Source organism: Arachis ipaensis, chromosome B2 (assembly GCF_059453495.1).
Source record: "Arachis ipaensis isolate K30076 ecotype BB chromosome B2, ASM5945349v1, whole genome shotgun sequence".
Classification (NCBI taxonomy): Eukaryota; Viridiplantae; Streptophyta; class Magnoliopsida; order Fabales; family Fabaceae; genus Arachis; species Arachis ipaensis.
Genome location: NC_142437.1, coordinates 73,552,800 through 73,561,571, shown reverse-complemented (window position 1 = coordinate 73,561,571; position 8,772 = coordinate 73,552,800). Strand labels below are relative to the sequence as shown.

Here is an 8,772-nt window from a genome sequence, read left to right as displayed (position 1 = left end):
CAGATTTTCTTCCCTTCTTTTCTTCTACTAACACAAGGATCCCTATACTGTGGTATAAAGGATCCATATTATTATTACTATTTTTTCTGTGCCATCTTCTTTGTCATATGAGCAGGAGCAAGGACAAGAACATTCTTGTTAAAGCAGATCCAGAACCTGAAAGGACTCTGAAAAAAAAAATTAAGAGAAGCTAAAATACAACAATCCAGAGATAACCTTTCAGAAATTTTTGAACAGAAAAAGGAGATGGCAGCCGAAAATAATAATAATATAAGGAAGGTGCTTGGTGACTTCACTGCACCTAATTCCAATTTACATGGAAGAAGCATCTCCATTCCTGCCATTGGAGCAAACAACTTTGAGCTGAAACCTCAATTAGTTTCTCTGATGCAGCAGAACTGCAAGTTTCATGGACTTCCATCTGAAGATCCCTTTCAGTTCTTAACTGAATTCTTGCAGATATGTGATACTGTTAAGACTAATGGAGTAGATCCTGAAGTCTACAGGCTCATGCTTTTTCCCTTTTGCTGTAAGAGACAGAGCTAGATTATGGTTGGATTCTCAACCCAAAGACAGCCTGAACTCTTGGGATAAGCTGGTCACGGCTTTCTTAGCCAAGTACTTTCCTCCTCAAAAGCTGAGCAAGCTTAGAGCTGATGTTCAAACCTTCAGACAGAAAGAAGGTGAATCCCTCTATGAAGCTTGGGAAAGATACAAACAGTTGACCAAAAAGTGTCCTTCTGACATGCTTTCAAAATGGACCATCCTGGATATATTCTATGATGGTTTATCTGAGCTATCAAAAATGTCACTGGACACTTCTGCAGGTGGATCCATTCACCTAAAGAAAACGCCTGCAGAAGCTCAAGAACTCATTGACATGGTTGCTAATAACCAGTTCATGTACACTTCTGAAAGAAATCCTGTGAGTAATGGGACGCCTATGAAGAAGGGAGTTCTTGAAGTTGATACTCTGAATGCCATATTGGCTCAGAATAAAATATTGACTCAGCAAGTCAATATGATCTCTCAGAGTCTGCATGGAATGCAAGCTGTATCCAACAGTACTCAAGAGGCATCTTCTGAAGAAGAAGCTTATGATCCTGAGAACCCTGCAATAGCAGAGGTAAATTACTTAGGTGAACCTTATGGAAACACCTATAACTCATCATGGAGAAATCATCCAAATCTCTCATGGAAGGATCAAAAGCCTCAACAAGGCTTTAATAATGGTGGAAGAAACAGGTTTAGCAATAGCAAGCCTTTTCCATCATCAACTCAGCAACAGACAGAGAACTCTGAACAAAATGCTTCTAATTTAGCAAATCTGGTCTCTGATCTATCTAAGGCCACTGTAAGTTTTATGAATGAAACAAGGTCTTCCATTAGAAATCTGGAAGCACAAGTGGGCCAGCTGAGTAAAAGGATCACTGAAATCCCTCCTAGTACTCTCCCAAGCAATATAGAAGAGAATCCAAAAGGAGAGTGCAAGGCCATTGACATAAGCGCCATGGCCGAACCTGTGAGGAGAGGAGAGGACGTGAATCCCAAGGAGGAAGACCTCCTGGGACGTCCAGTGGTCAATAAGGAGCTTCCCTCTGAGGAACCAAAGGACTCTGGGGCCCATCTAGAGACCATAGAGATCCCATTGAACCTTCTTATGCCCTTCATGAGCTCTGATGAGTATTCCTCTTCTGAAGAGAATGAGGATGTTACTGAAGAGCAAACTGCCAAGTTTCTTGGTGCAATCATGAAGCTAAATGCCAAATTATTTGGCATTGATACTTGGGAAGTTGAACCTCCCTTGTTCATCAATGAACTAAGTGATCTGGATCAACTGACATTGCCTCAGAAGAGACAGGATCCTGGAAAGTTCATAATACCCTGTACCATAGGCACCATGATCTTTAAGGCTCTGTGTGACCTTGGTTCAGGAATAAACCTCATGCCCCTCTCTGTAATAGAGAAACTGGGAATCTATGGGGTGCAAGCTGCTAAAATCTCATTAGAGATGGCAGACAGCTCAAGAAAACAGGCTTATGGACAAGTAGAGGACGTGTTAGTAAAGGTTGAAGGCCTTTACATCCCTGCTGATTTCATAGTCCTGGATACTGGAAAGGAAGAGGATGAATCCATCATCCTAGGAAGACCTTTCCTGGCCACAGCAAGAGCTGTGATTGATGTTGACAGAGGTGAAATATTCCTTCAATGGAATGAGAACTCCCTTGTGTTTAAAACTCAAGGATCTCCCTCTGCAACCATGGAGAGGAAGCAGAAAAAGCTTCTCTCCAAGCAGAGTCAACCAGAGCCCCCACAGTCAAACTCTAAGTGGTGTTGGGAGGCCACAACCAAACTCTAAGTTTGGTGTTGAACTCCCATATCCAAACTCTAAGTTTGGTGTTGGAGAGTCTCAACAAAGCTCTGCACATCTGTGAGGCTCCATGAGAGCCCACTGTCAAGCTATTGACATTAAAGAAGCGCTTGTTGGGAGGCAACCCAATGTTTATTTATCTAACTATATTTTTCTTAGTTATGTGTCTTTATAGGTTCATGATCATGAGGAGTCACAAAATAAATATAAAAATTGAAAACAGAATCAAAAACAGCAGAAGAAAAATCACACCCTGGAGGAGCATCTGTCTGGCGTTCAAACGCCAGAACAGAGCATAGTTCTGGCGCTGAACGCCCAGAATGGGAGCATCCTGCTGTTGAACACCCAGAACAAGCATGGTTCTGGCGTTCAACGCCAGAAATGGCAGCAAAGGGGCGTTGAACGCCCAAAATGGGCACCAACCTGGCGCTGAACGCCCAGAGTTGTGTGCAAGGGCATTTTACATGCCTAAATTGGTGCAGGGATGTAAATGCCTTGACACCTCAGGATCTGTGGACCCCACAGGATCATCTCAGGATCTGTGGACCCCACAGGATCATCCCAGGATCTGTGGACCCCACAGGATCCCCACCTACCTCATCATCTCTCTTCCCATTCATGATCATCCCTTCTATTTTCCATTTACCACTCATATCCATACAACCACTACCTTCAAAATTCAACATCTCTCTCCCACCCAATCCCACCCATATGGCCGAATACACACATCCATCCATCTCCTCCATATCTTCTTCTTCTTCTTCTTCTATTCTTTCTTCTTTTGCTCGAGGGCGAGTACGAAATTTTGTTCCATGTTCTTTGTACTTGTGTGAGATTAACAATATATAATTGTATTGAATCATTATTATGGCTCTTTACTATGTGTGGACACAACTCCGTTCAACTAACCAGCAAGTGTACTGGGTCGTCCAAGTAATAAACCTTACGTGAGTAAGGGTCGATCCCACAGAGATTGTTGGCTTGAAGCAAGCTATGGTCACCTTGTAAATCTCAGTCAGGCGGATTTAAACATGATACTTTATTAGATTAAAATAAACAATAAAAGGGATAGAGATACTTATGTAGATTCATTGGCAGGAATTTCAGATAAGCGAATGGAGATGCTTTTCTTTCCTCTGAACCTCTGCTTTCCTGCTATCTTCATCCAATCAGTCTTACTCCTTCCATGGCTGGCTATATGCAAGGGCATCACCGTTGTCAGTGGCTACATCCCCTCCTCTCAGTGAATCATATGCTCACGCACCCTGTCACGGCACGGCTATTCATCTGTCGGTTCTCGATCATGCTGGAATAGGATTCACCCTCCTTTTGCGTCTGTCACTAACGCCCAACAATCGCGAGTTTGAAGCTCGTCACAGTCATTCAATCATTGAATCCTACTCAGAATACCACAGACAAGGTTTAGACCTTCCGGATTCTCTTGAATGCCGCCATCATTCTAGCGTACACCACGAAGATTCTGGTTAGGAGATCTAAGAGATATTCATTCTAGCTTAATTCATGTAGAACGGAAGTGTTTGTCAGGCACGCGTTCATAAGGGAGAAGGATGATGAGCGTCACACATAATCATCACCTTCATCAAGTTCTTGGGTGCGAATGGATATCTTAGAAGTGAAATAAGAAGAATTGAATAGAAAACAGTAGTACTTTGCATTAATCTTTGAGGAACAGCAGAGCTCCACACCTTAATCTATGGAGTGTAGAAACTCTACCGTATGAAAATACATAAGTGAAGGTCCAGGCATGGCCGAGAGGCCAGCCCCTCTGATCTAAGAACCAGGCGTCCAAAGATGCCTAATACAATAGTAAGAGGTCCTATTTATAATAAACTAGTCACTAGGGTTTACATGAGTAAGTAATTGATGCATAAATCCACTTCCGGGGCCCACTTGGTGTGTGCTTGGGCTTGGGCTTGAGTGTTACACGTGCAGAGGCCATTTGTGGAGTTGAACGCCAGTTTCTGTGCCAGTTTGGGCGTTCAACTCTGGTTTTGGATCCTTTTCTGGCGCTGGACGCCAGATTTGGGCAGAAGGCTGGCGTTGAACGCCAGTTTACGTCGTCAATTCTTGGCCAAAATATGGACTATTATATATTGCTGGAAAGCCCTGGATGTCGACTTTCCAACGCAATTGGAAGCGCGCCATTTCGAGTTCTGTAGCTCCAGAAAATCCACTTTGAGTGCAGGGAAGTCAGAATCCAACAGCATCAGCAGTCCTTTTTCAACCTCTGAATCTGATTTCTGCTCAAGTCCCTCAATTTCAGCCAGAAAATACCTGAAATCACAGAAAAACACACAAACTCATAGTAAAGTCCAGAAATGTGAATTTAACACAAAATCTATTGAAAACATCCCTAAAAGTAACTAGATCCTACTAAAAACATACTAAAAACAATGTCAAAAAGCGTATAAATTATCCGCTCATCACAACACCAAACTTAAATTGTTGCTTGTCCTCAAGCAACTAAAAATCAAAATAGGATAAAAAGAATAGAATATACTATAAATTCCAAACTATCAATGAAACAGAGCTTCAATCATATGAGCGGGACTTATAGCTTTTTGCCTCTTGAATAGTTTTGGCATCTCACTTTATCCATTGAGGTTCAGAATGATTGGCATCTATAGGAACTTAGATTTCAGATAGTGTTATTGACTCTCCTAGTTCAGTATGATGATTCTTGAACACAGCTTCTTTATGAGTCTTGGCCGTGGCCCTAAGCACTTTGTTTTCCAGTATTACCACCGGATACATAAATGCCACAGACACATAATTGGGTGAACCTTTTCAGATTGTGACTCAGCTTTGCTTAGAGTCCCCAATTAGAGGTGTCCAGGGTTCTTAAGCACACTCTTTGTTTTTGCTTTGGACCTTGACTTTAACCGCTCAGTCTCAAGTTTTCACTTGACACCTACACGCCACAAGCACATGGTTAGGGACAGCTTAGTTTAGCCGCTTAGACCAGGATTTTATTCCTTTAGGCCCTCCTATCCACTGATGCTCAAAGCCTTGGGATCCTTTTTAGTTGCCCTTGCCCTTTGGTTTTAAGGGTTATTGGCTTTTTCTGCTTGCTTTTTCTTTTTCTTTCTATTTTTTTTTGCCTATTTTTTTTCTTTCTTTTTTTTTTTTTCTGCAAGCTTTGTTCTTTGCTGCTTTTTCTTGCTTCAAGAATCATTTTTATGATTTTTCAGATTATCAAATAACATGTCTCCTAGTCATCATTCTTTCAAGAGCCAACATATTTAACATTCTTAAACAACAACTTCAAAAGACATATGCACTGTTCAAGCATTCATTCAGAAAACAAGAAGCATTGTCACCACATCAATATAATTAAGCTAAGTTCAAGGATAAATTCGAAACTCATGTACTTCTTGTTCTTTTTGAATTAAAACAGTTTTTATTTAAGAGAGGTGATGGATTCATAGGACATTTATAACTTTAAGACAAAGTTACTAACTACTAATGATCATGTAATGAAGACACAAACATAGATAAGCACATAACATAGAAAACGAAAAATAGAGAGAGTAAGAACAAGGAATGAGTCCACCTTAGTGATGTCCTTGAGCTCTTCTATGTCTCTTCCTTGTCTTTGCTGCTCCTCCTTCATTGCTTTTAGATCTTTCTCTGATTTCATGAAGGATGATGGAGTGCTCTTGATGTTCCACCCTTAGTTGCTTCCCATAATTGTGTGGAAGAAAATGTATCCCCTGAGGTATCTCAGGGATCTCTTGATTTGCAGTCAAATGTTCTACCACTGAGCTATAGACCCTTGATGGAAGCTTTTGTCTTCCCTTTCCTCTTTCTAGAGGCTTCTCTGGCCTTAGGTGCCATCAATGGTTATGGAAAAAAAACAAAAAAGCTATGCTTTTTACCACACCAAACTTAGAATGTTGCTCGCCCTCGAGCAAAAGAAGAAAGAATAGAAGAAAAAGAGGATATGGAGGAGATGGATGGCTGTGTGTATTCGGCCATATGGGCGGGATTGGGTGGGGAAGAGATGTTGAATTTTTGAAGGTAAGTGGGTGTATGGGTGTGAGTGGTAAATGGAAGACAGAAGGGATGAGTGTTTATTGGGAATAGAGGATGATTGAGAAGAGAGAAGAGAGTGAGTGAAGGTAGGTGGGGATCCTGTGGGGTCCACAGATCCTGGGATGATCCTGTGGGGTCCACAGATCCTGAGGTGTCAAGGCATTTACATCCCTGCACCAAATTAGGCATGTAAAATGCCTTTGCACACAACTCTGGGCGTTCAGCGCCAGGTTGGTGCCTATTTTGGGCGTTCAACGCCCATTCGCTGCCATTTCTGGCGTTGAACGCCAGAACCATGCTTGTTCTGGGCGTTCAGCGCCAGGATGCTCCCATTCTGGGCGTTCAGCGCCAGAACTATGCTCTGTTCTGGCGTTTGAACGCCAGACAGATGCTCCTCCAGGGTGTGATTTTTCTTCTGCTGTTTTTGATTCCGTTTTTGATTTTTTTTGTTTATTTTGTGACTCCACATGATCATGAACCTCTGTCAACATCAATCACAGCTCTTGCTGTGGCCAGGAAAGGTCTTCCTAGGATGATGGATTCATCCTCTTCCTTTCCAGTATCCAGGACTATGAAATCAGCAGGGATGTAAAGGCCTTCAACCTTTACTAACACGTCCTCTACTTGTCCATAAGCCTGTTTTCTAGAGCTGTCTGCCATCTCTAATGAGATTTTAGCAGCTTGCACCTCATAGATTCCCAGTTTCTCCATTATAGAGAGGGGCATAAGGTTTATTCCTGAACCAAGGTCACACAGAGCCTTAAAGATCATGGTGCCTATGGTACAGGGTATTATGAACTTTCCAGGATCCTGTCTCCTCTGAGGCAATGTCAGTTGATCCAGATCACTTAGTTCATTGATGAACAAGGGAGGTTCAACTTCCCAAGCATCAATGCCAAATAATTTGGCATTCAGCTTCATGATTGCACCAAGAAACTTGGCAGTTTGCTCTTCAGTAACATTCTCATTCTCTTCAGAAGAGGAATATTCATCAGAGCTCATGAACGGCATAAGGAGGTTCAATGGAATCTCTATGGTCTCTAGATGAGCCTCAGAGTCCTTTGGTTCCCTAGAGGGAAGCTCCTTATTGATCACTGGACGTCCCTGGAGGTCTTCCTCCTTGGGATTCACGTCCTCTCCTCTCCTCTCAGGTTCGGCCATGGCGCTTATGTCAATGGCCTTGCACTCTCCTTTTGGATTCTCTTCTGTATTGCTTGGGAGAGTACTAGGAGGGATTTCAGTGATCCTTTTACTCAGCTGGCCCACTTGTGCTTCCAGATTTCTAATGGAAGATCTTGTTTCATTCATGAAACTTACAGTGGCCTTAGATAGATCAGAGACTAGATTTGCTAAATTAGAAGCATTTTGTTCAGAGTTCTCTGTCTGTTGCTGAGTTGATGATGGAAAAGGCTTGCTATTGCTAAACCTGTTTCTTCCACCATTATTAAAGCCTTGTTGGGGCTTTTGATCCTTTCATGAGAAATTTGGATGATTTCTCCATGTTGAGTTATAGGTGTTTCCATAAGGTTCACCTAAGTAATTTACCTCTGCTATTGCAGGGTTCTCAGGATCATAAGCTTCTTCTTCAGAAGATGCCTCTTGAGTACTGTTGGATGCAGCTTGCATTCCATGCAGACTCTGAGAAATCATATTGACTTGCTGAGTCAATATTTTATTCTGAGCCATTATGGCATTCAGAGTATCAACTTCAAGAACTCCCTTCTTCATAGGCGTCCCATTATTCACAGGATTCCTTTCAGAAGTGTACATGAACTGGTTATTAGCAACCATGTCAATGAGTTCTTGAGCTTCTGCAGGCGTTTTCTTTAGGTGAATGGATCCACCTGCAGAAGTGTCCAGTGACATCTTTGATAGCTCAGATAAACCATCATAGAATATATCCAGGATGGTCCATTCTGAAAGCATGTCAGAAGGACACTTTTTGGTCAACTGTTTGTATCTTTCCCAAGCTTCATAGAGGGATTCACCTTCTTTCTGTCTGAAGGTTTGAACATCCGCTCTAAGCTTGCTCAGCTTTTGAGGAGGAAAGTACTTGGCTAAGAAAGCCGTGACCAGCTTATCCCAAGAGTTCAGGCTATCTTTGGGTTGAGAATCCAACCATAATCTAGCTCTGTCTCTTACAGCAAAAGGGAAAAGCATGAGCCTGTAGACTTCAGGATCTATTCCATTAGTCTTTACAGTATCACATATCTGCAAGAATTCAGTTAAGAACTGAAAAGGATCTTCAGATGGAAGTCCATGAAACTTGCAGTTCTGCTGCATCAGAGAAACTAATTGAGGTTTCAGCTCAAAGTTGTTTGCTCCAATGGCAGGAATGGAGATGC

At 42.1% G+C, this 8,772-nt stretch overlaps 2 non-coding genes across 2 annotated transcripts; one reads left to right on the top strand and one right to left on the bottom strand.

Annotated features, from left to right (window-relative positions):
• Positions 1–643: 643 nt before the first annotated feature.
• Positions 644–751, bottom strand: LOC148574392 (small nucleolar RNA R71). Its single transcript, XR_015905700.1, has one exon. It is a non-coding gene; the product is annotated as a small nucleolar RNA R71 (small nucleolar RNA).
• Positions 752–8,347: 7,596 nt separating this feature from the next.
• On the top strand, positions 8,348–8,455 carry LOC148574391 (small nucleolar RNA R71). The gene has a single exon (XR_015906186.1). It is a non-coding gene; the product is annotated as a small nucleolar RNA R71 (small nucleolar RNA).
• The last annotated feature ends 317 nt before the right edge of the window (positions 8,456–8,772 follow it).